This window comes from Dicentrarchus labrax, unplaced genomic scaffold, assembly GCF_905237075.1.
Source record: "Dicentrarchus labrax unplaced genomic scaffold, dlabrax2021, whole genome shotgun sequence".
NCBI classification, from domain to species: domain Eukaryota; kingdom Metazoa; phylum Chordata; class Actinopteri; family Moronidae; genus Dicentrarchus; species Dicentrarchus labrax.
The window spans coordinates 22,486,170-22,502,304 of NW_026136714.1; positions in this window are offsets into that span (position 1 = coordinate 22,486,170).

A 16,135-nucleotide genomic window follows, 5' to 3' on the forward strand; every position below is an offset into this window, starting at 1 on the left:
GAATAAAACCCACTGTGGCCGAAACAGCAACGGTCACCTTGAGAAAAACAACAGCAATGGTCGTCCTTTCAGACAGCTTCAAAAGACCTCTAGAGACCAACTAGAAATAGTATGATGTCTTGGAGATGATTCCCAGCTACCCAGAAAGCATCTGACCTTGACACTATTACAGTGATTGTGTGTTGGCCTCTGAGCTGATTATCTACACCAAAAATGCTAGGGCTGAGCGAGTACTGGGCTGAATTGAATGTCCGGTACGCATGATGTGCTTTTTACAAGTCAGAGTATGCTCATTTTCTAATAAACATAATATATATATATCAGCTTTTATTTAAAAAACAAATAAATAAATAAATAAATAAATAAAAAATATTCTACTATTAATATAAATATTGCTTTGAAGATCAATTCTGAGGCTGTTCTGTAAATAGTTTTCTAATAAATATAGCAACTTCTGATAAACCCATATACATTTTCGGCTTAAATGAACAACTTCCAGTTAGTCCCGTCCATGTCCATCCCTCCCCCACACAGTCTGTGTAGACACAGACTGAAGCTCCTGTTGCAGCTCTGCTACTGTGTTGACACGGTGTCACTGTCAAACTGTAACCAAGAAAGCCACTTTACTGACTCTATGATGCTAACATATGCAATGGCAATGCTAACATGCTGATGCTTAGTTATTCTTAGTTTAACTTTGTTGGCATGTTAACATTTGCTAATCAGAACTAAACACAAAGCAGCCTACAGCGGAGGATGATGGGAACATTGTTGGATTTGCAGGTCTTTGGTCACAAACAAAAGTATTCAAAAACTTCGACCTGATTCTGGCACTAGAGGTTAGATGTTAACAGAAGCTTGAAGTTATTGCAGGGGAACTTCTTCCATAATATTGAGAGTTGCTAGTTCTCTGAAGAATTACCAACCCAGTGTGATGAATCAAATTCCTTTACTCATGCAGCATGGAGAGAAAACCACAGCATAGATGTTCTCTCTCAACTTCCAGAATGCTCTCCTTTATATACCTTTCAGTACATCCAACCAAAGTCACATCTGTTATCCTATTTACATAATGCTGTAAATCACACAAGACAGGTTTAGGTCTTCAACACATATGGTCCTTTGATCTGACCCTGTGACTGTGACCAGAGTCTTATCAGTCACCCCTTACCATCAAAACACAACCCCCCTAACCAAACTGTAAAAACATTCATCTACCACATTATTAAAGTTGATCCTGAGTCGATTGTAGTAAGAAACGTAAAAAACATCGTCTTGATATGAAAACTTTTTTTAAACAAATATCCTAGTAGTAGCTATTTGGGGGCACCAGTGTATGATGTTACCTATTTGTATATCATATTGTACCATGTGTGAAGGTATAGTCGCTGACAGGGTTGCAGAGACACGGTGCTGAGAACCTGCCAGTCTCACTGAAGATGGTGCCTTTCTATTTCAACAGAGCATTTGGAATGTGTTCACTTGGAAAACCTCAATGACCTTTTTCTTTATTTCCCTATAGTTTTGACCTCTTAGCCAGGTGTAGATATGCAGTCACTCGGTTTTATTTTAACAGCAGAACTCAATGAGGAAATCTATTTCAGTGATGTTTGGATGTGGAGTCTGGGGACGCTGTGAACTGTGAACTCCATTCTAGATTTGTAAAACCATTCTTGTTGTTATACAGCGGTGTGGCTTGTTGTGTGTATCATCTTGAAAAAGGGCAAAAGCATGAGTTTCTGCACCCTAACACGCCCCTTATTGCTGTCATCCTTATGTTTAATAGTTGGCTAAAACCATTGTATATTGACATTATCCTTTGGTTGTTTCCAGGTCTTTGTCTTTTGTGCTTTAAATTGTGTTATGTGACTTTGTGCATTCACCCTGGACACAAGCCATTTCTAAATGTCAGTGCTGCCACATTGGGTACAGTGTTTTTTGTAGATGGTTTCACATTAGTCTGGATATAGATCTGTGATAGTGTTTTAATGATCCTTGACTTGTGAGACAGATGTTTCACCTTTTGTAAGTCAGACAATGCTGATGCACCAATGCCTTAATGCCATGTTACCATGTTAGTGTGCATGGACGCGTGAAAGTGAAAATCATTGTACAGTGTGTCTGTTCTAAAACTGAAGTAGCCTAGCACAATACCATGACATTCGTGCTTCAGTGTGAAAAGCTAGTTAGCTAGCAGCTATAAGTTAATGTATATCAGCGGATATAATCACAAGAGAAAACACAATCGATTATCTGATGACTTCTTTCTAGTACATGGGCCTTCACTTTAGTCGGTCTGTTATTGGAAAAATGCAAGTTTTAACTCCCCAATATACTGTTTTCTCATAGTGGCCATTTTGTAGTAAGTAATTTGAACGTTCTGTATTTGTATAGAGGTTATATACACTCAAATGCTGTTTTTATGGTTTTGGGGTTTGTTGGGCCATCTACACATCACCATGTCCTGTTGTACTGTTTTTATCCTTAAAGTTACCCATGCCTTAAATTGTGTTTCACATATAAGAGAAAGACTAATACACTGGAAATATGATTCAGTACACACTCCACTGTTGCTGTAATTGTTTTTTTTATCCACAGGCTTTTTTCTTTCAATTTTTGTCTGAAGACCATACGCCTGAAAAGCAATTGATCTTTGAGGTTGAGCAAGTGCATTTTCCAAAGCAGATACAGAAGAGAATCAATTTGAAGCAAGAGCACCCGGCGCCACAATTGTTTGTAGGTATCAAAGGCTACCCTTTTCTGTCTCATGAAACAAACAAACCATAAATCACTACTGATTGGACAGTGTGGACGGCACTGGCTTCACCAGAGCTGGTGAGCGGTATATCCAGATTCCCATTGGTGAGGAAGATATTAAGGTAAATAAAGATTTGGAATGTAAATGCTAAGCAGATATAAGGACAGGGAGTGTATATTAATCATCAAACTGTATTTAACAGTTAAGCATTACGCACATGAACAAATCCTTACATTGTGATGATTCACAGATGGGTTTGGATACTTACAGAGTTTTCTTCTGGAGCTTTCAGCCGCATCTTGTTACCTTAGTCAACAAATTGAGTTTTCTCAGTTGACATGAGAGTGAATGCATTTACAAATAAAGAAATACTTTGTTAATAAATGTAATAAATAAATACTTAATTTCTCAAATGTAGGGACATATTTAATTTAATTACAAGTGTGTTATCTTATATTGTCAATCACTGATTAACTGTTTCATAATAATACTTAAAAACGTTATAACATTATAATTAACACTAAAATGTTTGTATATTGCTTACAAACATATAATAGCACATTTATTAATGTTTTACATACTGCTTATAATATTATTGATGTGTCTGTAAACAACTTTGGCATTTGCCAGAACAAGAACTTTCAAAACAAGAACTTTTTCTTTTGTTGGGGCCAAAAGACTCTCAAATGATTTGCTTTGACAGTCATTAATTTTTCATAAGCCAGCAGACTGCCTATTGTGGAACTGTGTGATTTTCCTGGTACAGTGTGTCCTTGGCATATTTTTCTCCGGAGAACACAGGTAATAAATTGTTATGTTTCAGTCCTCTGTTCTGTTTAGATAGCGATACACTTCCCATTGATGATAATCATCTGTAGCAGAGCACAGCAACGACGATTAATTGGCGATTGTCCTTCAGAGAGGTAGCAAGTGATGTATTTTTACCCCACTGTTCCCGATTACAACCAGTCATAGACTGATTGCAAAGGTTATCTAGGAGTAAGATAAGAGCTCTCCTTTCTTCTGAGAACAACCTTGGACAGATTTCTTCAAATTGCAAGACTACTCTTTGAAATATCTCTCAAAAGTCTGAAACTGTGTTGGTGTTCATAAAGACTGTAGACTGAATGTCCTCAGCAGAGGTAAGGACTAGCGTTGTCGCTTATGTTTGTTGTGCAAATGTCCCCTTTAAGAACTACATCAAGGGCATCAGTGGCTGCCTACATTTGAACAGACATGGCTGATTATTTAGATAGATAAAAGGAGGCTCATTTGTATTCAGAGATGAGTAAAGAGGGAGAAGTGAGTACATCACGCCTGGGCAGGACCAGTACTTGCAAATGAAAGCAACCCACAGGTCAAATCAATACGGTGTCTATGATAATACTGTAAAGTGGCATACCAAGGCCATTTGTCTTTAATAACACTTACAACCTCAACAATGCAATGGATGGCCACAGTCCTGAAGCTGCAGAGCACACACACACACACACACACACACACACACACACACACACACACACATGCTGGCACATCACCCAGCCACTCATCATTCCTATATGCTCTTCTATGGGTTTAAAAAGGAAAAACAATGCAAACGGGAACCTGTAAGCATGAATATTTGAATACTCACATCTGAGATGAGTCACATCTGTTGAGAATTGTTCTCTAAGCTTTCATTTCCATTTCCTCCTCAGCCAATCTCTGATTGGCATTTAAACAAAGCTTCAAGTATCCTGGAGAGGGTTGACATTTGCGTTGCTATTTTTTTCCTATCCTCTGCATTTGGGAATGATGAACCATTCCAAGATGAACTCAGCAACTCCACCTCTTGCCTTTCCCTCCATATAATGGAAATCAGATCTGTAATGAAAGTGAACAGGTTTGAATGTCCTCTTTAGACTTTGAAAGACTATGTGTCTGGGTTATTTGTTCTGTGCTATTGATTCTTTTAATATCTGGAGCCAATGAATGCTCATATTGACATGTGCTTTGCCTACTAGTTTAACTGGGAGTCTCAGCTGGTGGAATATTTAGTATATTGTATTATTAACCACCTTTGTGACTTACACATTTCCTTCTTGTGTCTTCGCTACAGAAAAGACTGGTTGTACCACATAGCTCCCTTTATATAAAAATGTATAAATACTACTACTACTTCTACTGCCAATAAATATTACTGTATATTTATATTACGTAGGATATTATGTATTTCATAGTTATTTTACAACACAAATGGAAGCAAGGCCATTAAAATTAAACTCCAAATAAAGGTGTTAAATGTATTGAAACATAAATTATAAAATAAATGAGTGAAGCTGGCTTATAGAAGTGATTTAGTTATTTTAGGGTTTGTATAGGGACTCAAGTATGAAGATAAGGTCTAAATCATTGTTCTTTTTATAGACAATCAGCAGCCTAACCCTGGTATAAAATCAATTCTGCTGCAGCATTTTAAATTAGCTTGAGATGCCTTATGATGATAAAAACATATGTTGGATATAGATCTCAGCTGGTAAAAACAGGATGGACTGTTTATTGCCCATGATTGTCAAAACTTAGACCTGCATTAACTAATCTGCCAGTTGGCTGCGGTGCAGCGGTTGTAAACACAAAAGTGACATATTCTTGTCAGTCATTTTATTTGAAGGTGTGTGTCTGGACACCCAAAGAATGCAAGTCCGATAATCGGTATGGTTGAAGTTCTGGTTTTGGCTTGATTGACTTCTGAGGTTGATCCTTAAACAATAATGATGAGAGCTGTGAGAGCAAATCAACATTGATCTCATTACTGCTGGAAGTTGCGTGTTGCAAAAACCAAAATGAGACACAGCTCAGTGGGTAGAGCTGGCAACCCATGTACTGAGGCTGAGTCCTTGGCCCAGGGTTCGAATCCGACCTGCGGCCCTTTGCTGCGTGTCATCCCCACTCTCTCTGTCCCCCTTTCCTGTCTATCTTCAGCTGTCACTATCAAATAAAGGCAATAAAAAGGCCAAAAAAATAACGTAAACAAAAAAAATAAATATGGATAAATCTAGAATAAGTAAAAATCAAAGGTCACTGCAGTAGTTTTTGAAGAGGGCTTGATGCAGGAGGTTAGATTACTTTTTATTGTCTAACTAATTTGCAAATAAAGCAGCCTAAATAACGACACTTCATATTGGTCCTTATTCAGATGGAGAAAAACTATAGACAACCATGTTTGATGTGAAACGAAAATACAAAAAACTAAACGGCAACAGCAATAACAACTGAATAAGGCCCAAATAATGTGCTTAGTAGAAACCTACCTTTTGGTTAAGGAATATTTCAGGTCTCAAATTTCAGACACATACTGTGCTAGAAAAGTTCTACATCAAACTCCTGCACTTGTCTTTGTACTCACCAGTGCATCCCACAATAGGAGAGTCATCAGAGAGCTTCTGGAGGTGGTTTGACCCCGAGTTAAATCAGGTAGAGAGCATTGCCTTGAGACCTTTTCCAGAGAGATGGGGCTTTATTTTGTTGAAAAGTAGAGGAGAAACCAGGAAACACAATTGTTACCATGTTTCCATGCCTCTCCAGATGGATGGAAACCCTGTGGTCAGGTACAGTATTGTATGCGATGGCATCATCTTTACCCACCTCATTGGCCAGCTTTTAACTCCTCTCAGCCCACTGCACACCCAGACGCATGAACGCGTGAATGTCCCATTACGGCTTCTATGTATGGTGAGATTGATTCCATTCATCCGTGTTATTAGAGGCCTGGAGGGCAGCCAATGAAGGGGGAGTACAGTATGGCACAGCAGAGCTACGGTGACAATTCAATTAGCTGCCTCCATCTTTGCACCACCTCCACATGACCTGCATCAGTAGTTTTTGCTGACGTTCAACCTAAGTAAAGTGATGGCATCCTTGGGTTGTGCCGCGAATGCAACCAACATGCTGATTGGCTGAAAGGACTTTAGGTTAATGGGATGGGTGTAGGGGGGGGCTTCTCCTATTTTCAGTTCTGAGATTGGTTTCAGCGTAATAGCTGTAGAAAATCAGTGTCGGTACAATTTCAGAATACACAAAAGCAAATTCAAATTACAGCCCTCTCCTCTATTCTCTCAGAATGCGACCAGTGTGCCGTCAGTGAATATAATCATTTATCTTGCAGCTGCAGTACTTCACTTATAACCTGTAATTTTATTCCTGGATTTGTGTGTTACAAGATTACCTAGTAGCTCATTACTGCCGAATATTGTAAACCAGCTTACTGTGTACGGTTTTCATGTTGGCTGATCGACCCTGGCTCATCTGTGCATACGTATACTGTAACCTACATTCTCTCTGTCACTTACCATATTTATAGGAAATCAATTTAAGCCTTGAAATTATGAAATGTTTGTAATGCTCTGCGACTGCTGAATATTTAATAGTAATCATTTGCCAATTGCTTCCATTTCCATATATCGTACGTATAAATCTAAAAGACAAAAATATTTTTTAAGGTGATAAGAGTGAGGCTTCTCAAATAGGCTACCATACTGTACATTTCACTTGTATTAGCTGATCTCTGTTGTTTCAGTGGTAGTTGCTTGATAACAATACTTATGGCAGTTCACCATGTACCTTTTTGAATAACATGGACCTGCATCACATTAGTTACTGATCTTGTCACAGTCAAGTCCAAATTGCATGACAGAAATACACAGTTGCATCTTGTGCAGCATGATAGACTGTAAAAACACCAATATGCATTCTTTGGTATTAAGGATTCTAAATTGTCTGGATTTACAACAGGAATTATATTTAAAGTAAAAAAAATTACAGATACAGTACTGACTTACAATTTTTTTTTTTTTTTTGCCTGATTTTTTTGCCACTTTGTTTTGCAAATTTACTGGTCTTTACTGATCGAAGAATGAGAGCCGCTCAGAGACAGGCGTTCTGTGAATGAAGTGTGTTTTAAGATTGCTTAACTGGTCTTAGTTCGGTATAAGAGAGAAACTGTCATTTAGAAGGTGCATGGTTGTATTTTCTTTTTAATGCAGGAAAAAGGTGTTTTTCTTTTCCTTTTCCATTTGATGAGTTTATTTTCTGTATTAAAACTGTTATAGCTTGTTGCATGTAGCTCATCTCCCAGCTGAAACTGCTGGAGCGAGGATTAAGGGGGGTCGGACAGCACACACACATGCGCTAATATATCGGGCATTTTAACAAATTGCCCGAACCCTACCTGGAACCATTTCAGACTTTACACAATGCAGTTCACTGAACTCATCGAATCAAGTTGTATTGGGGTTAAAATTCTCCAGGAAGCCTTCTTTTGAGAAAGGATGGAAGTTTATGTGTCTCAGGCAACTCACACAGTTTTCACTCTAATCAAAATTAAACACATGCTTCCTTGTTACCACTCTATACATTTACATTCAAACTATATTTTATTGTAAATTGAATTATATGAAAATTTAGATTTTGCATGGACATTATACAGCATATAGTGTATAGGGAATCGTAGGGCTGGCAGCAGCAGCTCCACCACAGCTTACCTTATTTCTTTGAGTTTTCTCATTTTCTGTACAAGCGCACAGGACATTTAGACTTATTTCTGTTAAATTAAATCACCACAGGTGCAGCTATAAGCCAGCACATGTACAAAGACCAATCAAATCGCCTCTTGTCCTTCCTACAACTACAGATCTGTGAAAATCCTGCAATGGAGAGAAAAGCCCTGAGTGGACTTAACAAAAAAGCCTTTCCCAAAGGAAAGTGGATGTCCTTGAGGTGTAGAAATAACCTGAATTAGTATGTCAACATAGCACTGAATTAGCTTGGGAGGAGATTCCAATGTAGGAGCCAGTTCAGTGATATTAGGCAAAGAGCCAAACAAGTCAACAGTGAGCAGCGGGGACAGTTTGGCTAAGGGGGGGCTCCATCTACCAGCCAGTCTTTGACATCTATAGAGGACATTGCTGCCTGGATAATGTCTCTCATGGTTCTATTTAGGATGACATTCACATATATAGCCACATGTGTATATACTATAGTTAGAACATGTTGGCTTTCACTTTTTTCTGCTTGAGGGAATTTACATCAAAGTCAAACTGGCTAACATTCACAGCAAGGGTGGCTAAGCCTTTGCATAGGATCTGTTCATGTGAACATTACTTGGCAAAACCAAAAGAAATAGCACAGAACACTACTCTGCCTCACACCATGTGTCTTTGACAGGGTTTTGGGCAAGTGGCATATAAACAAGTTCCAATAATCCTTAACAGCGAAAATTGGACTGTGCTTCTTGATCATTGCTGACTCTTGCTGAGCTTCTCCTCCCACATCAGTGTGCAGTTCACAGCAAAAATCATGCATAGGAATGCATCACAGTATGAGTCTGAAAATTGTCCTGAGCTTGTCTTAACCACAAACAGTATTTCAACTGTCATCACTTTGCTGCTGAGAGAGCCCACAGCTTGGAAAAGATTTAATTCGCTTTCTGATTTTTGGATTTAGAACAGGCTCAACATGGCATTAATGTATGAGCTGTCTCATTAGGGTGTAACAATATGGAACCTCGATATTTGATTGATGTTTACAGACTGATCGTAATGCATGGAGCCATTTTTGCAAGGCCATTGTGTTAATATGAAGAGTATGAAACCAGAGCAGAAAACACACTGAGAGATCTCTGGTGGGATGAAGCTGCAGAAAGAGTTCAGGGGCTGAGGGAACCTTGCTGTGGCAAATAACCTCAAATGTTGCTATGGGTAATGCATTCCCCCTCAAGTCATTGTGCTGTTTTGGGAAATAGCACCATTAAAGTCATCACTGTCTACAATGTGGAAAGAACACAGGGATGTGAGAGCAGTGAAAAGACTGGCTGACCTTGATGGAGCTTATTAGCATAAAGCAGCCCTTTGGGCCCCACATACTGGGTGGTAGTGGTGTTGTGTGTGCATGTGGAAATGTAGTCAGCTCTGCAAGCTGCTTCCCATAACCTTGCATTATACAGAACTAAAGAGTAAAGAAACTCTCCTGTTCACTGCTTGATGTATGTACACTCTGAAATGGAGAGTAATAGTTTTTATATATAATAGGATTGCTGCGATCTAATGACAAAACGATTAAAACAAATAAGTATGGCGTGTAAACAATTTGACATGAGCACTCTCAATAAGTGGATTTGATGCTTTTATCTGAAATTAGATAGATTTCTTGAAAGTCAGCTGTGATTGTTTCATTTTTCTGTTCTATTCATTCACTGGACACTGTGACTATTTATAGGCAAAGTAATCCCGCAGTAATGAGATCACACTGTTGATTTTGGTATTGAAAGCTGTGTACATTGATTTTTCTGGACACTTGAAAACTGCTAAAAAAACAACAACTTTGAAACACAACACTGACTTTTCATATTTTACAAATCCAGCAAGAGAACTGACATTCACATTAATTTAGTCATATTTTTGCCTGGCCAACCAATTTAAGTCCAATATTCGTTGTCTTTTTTTGCTCTGTTTTGTCTCCATCAACTCCTGAGAAAAATGCATGGCTCTTTCGTGGATACTGCTTCGTCACGCCCACTATTTCGGCGCTAACTTTGTTAACCTGAGGTGTGTGTGTGTGTGTGTGTAAGGGTAAGGAGTGCACAATGGGTTTATCAGACCTTGTGTGTTTGCTGAAAAAAAAACCTGCCTGTTACAGTTGCAGCCAAACAACCAAAACGATAAGCTTCGATAGGCGACGTCATTAACAAACGTTCTCCGCTCGTGGTTTACCTGCTGTTGGGAAAACGGAATGACGGGTGAAAAAATGAGTTGTGTTTCTTGCACGTTGGTTCACGTATTGCTGAACCAACAAAGTAACGGAGCAGAAACATGCAGCCTCTGTTGATACAGTATGATGCATGCAGGGGGCAAGCTGGTGTGTGTGTGTGTGTGTGTGTGTGTGTGTGTGTGTGAGACACATGTGTGCGTGTGTGAGGGGAAAGATAATGGAAATAGCAAGTGCACAAAGCATTTTGTGAGTCAACAATAAAACCCCAACATAAGGTGGGTTATCAAGTAAAATTAAAATGGTGAAATAGGAAGTGACATAGAAATAGAAATCTACTCCTCCACTGTTGAGTAATTCTGTGGAAACACTGTTCTTTGCGCTCTAAGCTGCTCCCAATAACCAAGAATGGGGTATTGAGTTTTGTAATAATTCAATATTATTTTTTTATTAACTTAATTTTAATACCTAATATACAATATTGTTATTGTTGTTATTTCACTACAGTTTAAACTTTCTTTTCAAAGTAAAAGCACTGCAGTAATATTCTATTAACAGGACACACTATCTCTCTCTCTCTCTCTCACGCTCTCTGATTGATGGGGAAAAAAAGATCAGCATGTTATTTCTAGGTCAGCGAAGTCTACCACAGTGCACTCTACCTGGTAGCTGATATCTGGTAGTGAATTCCTGCACTTTAACTGTTTATTTTAACACACGTAGCTGTATCTCTACCTCCAGGACATGTCAAGTATATTTACATACAGCAACAACACATACACACATGCAAACGCACGTATCAGCGAGGACCACCGAGCAAAATGGGCTTCTGTACAATAACAAAGCTAACACAGTAAAAAGTCACCGGCATCAAACCTGACCGGTAGTTGGCTTCAAACGAGGCTTAACCTTTCTCAGTTTCTCAGTTTCAACACAGTTAACACAAAAACAACATAAAACTCGACAAAACTCACAGCTTGAAGTCCGGTCGCAGGCGGCTGGTATTATCCATCCATCATTGAGTTTGAACCTTCGTTACCAGCCCGTTGTTAGCCCTCCTTACTCCGTAGCACTCAGTAGTAAAATGCGCACACACGCTGTCATCAAAAATAAACTCTATCCACTCAGCTCTTCCGTCCTCAGAGGCTGGGGGCTGATGTAGAGATTATCGCTGGTTATTTGACATTGTGTCAGTTTGGAGCTGAGTAGGTGTTCAGAAACTTACGCCCTGCAGTGTCCAGGTTGCCAGTTGTACATTTTGAATTCCTGACTTAGATAGATATAGATCTTATTGTCTATCAAACCATACGATCATAAAAACAGAACCACACTTGTTGAGTTTAATATATTGGAATATTATTTTCATACATAATTAATGTTATTTCTAACAATATAGCATACTTTACATCAACATAAGTCCGTTGTGCATATGTCCCTCCCACCCCCAAAAATAACTTTAAGAAGCGCTTTTTTCCTTATTAAAGTAACACAAGCGATTGTGTGATCAATGACAATTTGGTCGGATGAGAGCATATCGACCAAACAATTGACACACCAACCAGCAGGTTCACACTTAGTCTATTAGTCCACGGCTGGTTTGAGTTTACAGTTTGCAAGCATGGAAGCCATTCTGTTAAAATTCCACCTGTTTGTTTTGTGTTTGTTTTTCTCATGATTTATGCTGCTGCAGTGAAAAAAGTTATCAAGATTGTTGTTGGTAGAGCCTGGGCTGTAAATGAGTGAACCTGTGAGTTTGTTTGTGTGGAGGTTAGAATCAGGGAAGAATTGCTGATCAATACCTTTGACTTATTACTATTTATAATAATACTTATCATTTATTTCGGCCAGATGCTGCTGACTTTCCAGCTTGAAGTTGCGGTGAAATAAAAACTGATGACATCAGACATGCTTGCCAGGGACATGTGTAGGAGAAGACACGTTCTTTCAGTGCTGATGTAACTTCTCCAAGGTCATAGATTATTTAATGTGGTCGGTTGCCTGTCAATGTAACGTTTCTCTCTTCTTTCTGATGCTATTAAATGCTGGAACAACTTTGTATTATAATAACAGTCATTCTACAAGCTAGAGACTCCTCCACTTTGTTCAATAACTGTCCCTGTAGACAGCCTTTTGTTTTCCATCACATTAAATGTAAGCCCATTAAACAGATGAAACCTGTTTGTCTACTCATTTGCCAAATCAAGGCCTAAAGGCATCTTGCTGCTTTATTGGTTTTTAGCAGTTATTTTCAACCCTGGAGCAGTTTCTTCCTCAGCTGGGTTTATTTGGGCATGAGGGACCACTGCTGTCCAAACCAATGGGTCAGAGACTGTGTTGAGGGGCTGGTTTCCTCTTAAGGTTTCCAAACCAGCCTGGAGCGCCGTCTGGAGAGAGAATGTGATCTGACTAGCTACAGAAAGTACAATCAATATATAAATACATAGCACCATGCAGTATGACTTGTGAAGCGTAACTGAAGCATTACCAAACACCAAAGCAAGTTTAAGAAATAAAACTTACCAAATGAAAATCACCTGAAGATCATTGTCATTGTTTTTTGTTTTAGTTAAGCCTCTAAAAATGCTCAATTATTTATTGCATTGCTTAAATCTTAAACAGACCAGCGTGCGCACCCACACACACATACACACACATACCCCCACATGCACACATACCACCTCTGTGCAGTTCTATCTCGGAGGCAGAGCAACACTAGGCCTAATTGTGTCTTGGAGCTACTGTGCTGCTCATCTCTGGAGATCTCATTATAAGATCCACAAGCTGTTCAGGCACGTACCCGCTCTCTTCACTCTCTCATCCCATCAGCTTGTACATCATAACTGTCTGAAATCTCCATCGCCCCTTTGCCGTATTGACAGAATAAAACAATTATTGCTGATTAGGAAATTGCACTGTGCACCTTAAGAGAGAGGCATAGAGACAAACAGATAAACTGCTCTGCGAGGTGTTTGATCTTGCCGTTAGCTGTCAATAGCGAGTGTCTAGTTAGCAGCTCTGATCTGAGCCATGAGAACAGCGTGGGTTTCAAAGTCTTTAGAAAGTTTTGTCCATTTGACAGCAGATATGACTGTTGAAATGCCCAAAGCATGACTTTTTTTTTCTTCATAATGCTGCTCGGGTGCTTAGCTCTCACACTGTTTTCACTCTTTCACCCCTCACTTTCTCTTCCACAGGTGCAACATTTCCAGAGTTATGGATTAGTATTATCAAGCGTGCGTGTGTGTGTGTGTATATGTGTATATGTATATGTATATATAAGACAATGTAAGAACACACTACAAAAACAAGCATGCATAACTTTTTCCACAACATAATACTAAGTTTAATAAAACATTACTACAAGAAAACTACTGTTTGGAAGTGAAGGTGCTCAGCTTGATTCTACGAGAAGATGCAGGTAACCACTACAGTAATAGTATAGTATAGTTTTGGGAATTGCGCTTGTGTAGCTTAGCTTAGCTTTAGGGATGTCACAAGAACTACTACTTCAGTTCCAAGTCGATACCAGCGTTTTAAAAATGTGACGGTACTCGTCTTTCTTCAGTACCGTAAGTACTGAAGGTACCGGGGAATCAAGTGAATCAAAGTTTAGTGAAATGTTCAAATGTTGTTAAGAAAAGCAATGTATGTTCAAGAAAAAGGATTTATCATTTTGTTTTTTACCATGTTATTGAATTAGTATTCAGAATTGTGAAATTTTCGCTTGTATTGCTATCGACTACTAAATTTTTTTTTCTGGTATCGTGACATACCTACTTAGCGTAGCATAAAAGAACAGGAAGAATGGGGAAACTGGCACATAAGTTCTAGCTGGATGGATAAACTGTTGTTGACAAGAAATAGTTACATCATGTTAGTTGCTCTAAAGCCATCAGTTATTACAGAACTGTTTGTGTATGGATTAAACAAACAAGATTTAATGTGTTATTTCAGTCTTTTTCTGCTCTAGAGCTATTTTGGAACTTTTGAGAGAGCCTGGCTAACTGCTTCTTCCAGTCTGTATGCTAAGCTAAGCTAAGCTAAGCTAACGGTTCCCCAGCTCCAGCCATAGTACTTAATGCACAGGCAAAAGTTTTGTATTGATCTTCTCATCTAACTCACAGACAGAAAGCAAATAAGTGTATTTCCCAAAAAGTCGCTAATATATTGAACAATTCTTTCAACATATTTTTGCAGGAAAACCTTCAAAAACACTCAAAATATGTTGAAAGAATAGAACATAGAACAAAGAGTTCAGGAAAGGCATCAGTAAAACAAGGAAACAAGCATTGGTTTTAGTATGTTGCTCAAGGACACTTAAGTTGGGGTGTCGATCAAACCTGAAATCACTGTGTTACATAACTCTAACGCCAAAAATGTCTCTCTTTAAAGTTGATATCCTGCCCAGGCAAAGCCACACTGGGTGGCGTTTTTATACTACGCTACCTTGTATATTGAGTTTATTTGAGTATTCTTTTATGTTCCCATTTTGGGTCTGTGTAAATGGCACACTATTAAACAGGCAGAAATATGACAAGGAAAAATGTTTCCAGCCCAGAATGAGAGTGAACACTGGCTATCGGTCCTAAAGAGGTGAAATATTGTATCGAGAAATTGTCATTTTATATCAAGTAGGGCTCATAAACTGTATGACATTAATCTGTGCAGGAATGACCCACTCACAGTCACCCATAAAGTCTGGCTGGTACCCAGACCACAGGAAAATCTGTTTTTTTTTTTTTTTTTAAATAATCCCCATTGATGGATTTGAGTAGACAGAGCCAAAAGGTCAATTAAAAAAAAATTCTTCTTGTGATTTTGATTAATATATCTGTATCTCCTAAGGTAACATTTACATTGCACCCATGCATGCACTTTTCTATAAGATGAATCTACATTTATATCATCTTATATTCTTATATTATACAGGTTTGTGTGTTTGCCCCTCAAACTTTGCTCATTAAAACTTTTGCACTTTTTTGCTTATTGAGTTGGCTATCTGTCCAGATCTCTGCTTTCCAAACACAGCAGTAATTGCTGTCAGTTTCTCTGCAGATAAATAATACACCGATTGCTCTCCTGCCTCTCTCGTAGTTCTGAATATATGTGCAAACAGTATCCATTCCAGGCAGTCCAGGAAATTAGCATCAGATTAGCCTTTTGCAACAATTCAAAACCCACCAACTCCCTGTACCTGCCACCCTACACCCCCCCTCCCCCCTCCTCAAACCGCGGCTGTCTGAATAATAAAGTCACCTCTCCCTCTTGGCTGCAGGCCAGACGTAAAAAGAGTATTGTCAGTATCACAATGAGATTGAACGAGGGTCCCCTGCTCATGAGACGGATGTGGTGTCCTTGTCCATCCAACCCCCCCCTCCCCCCCACCTCCCGCACAACACTGCTTCCTGCCTCTAGCTCCCTGTCACACATATCTTACCCCCACCCTCCTGCTCCAACCGCCCGCCCGCCTCCAGCCCATCACTCACTGTCACTCTGTCATCCAGTCTTAGGGAAAATGAAACCTTTAATGCAGGCTCGCCTTCCCTTTCACCTGCTGCGATCAGCTCAGTGGCTGTTGTCTGATGCTCAAGCGTTCAGCGCTAATGCACACCTTGCACACACAAATGTAACACTATC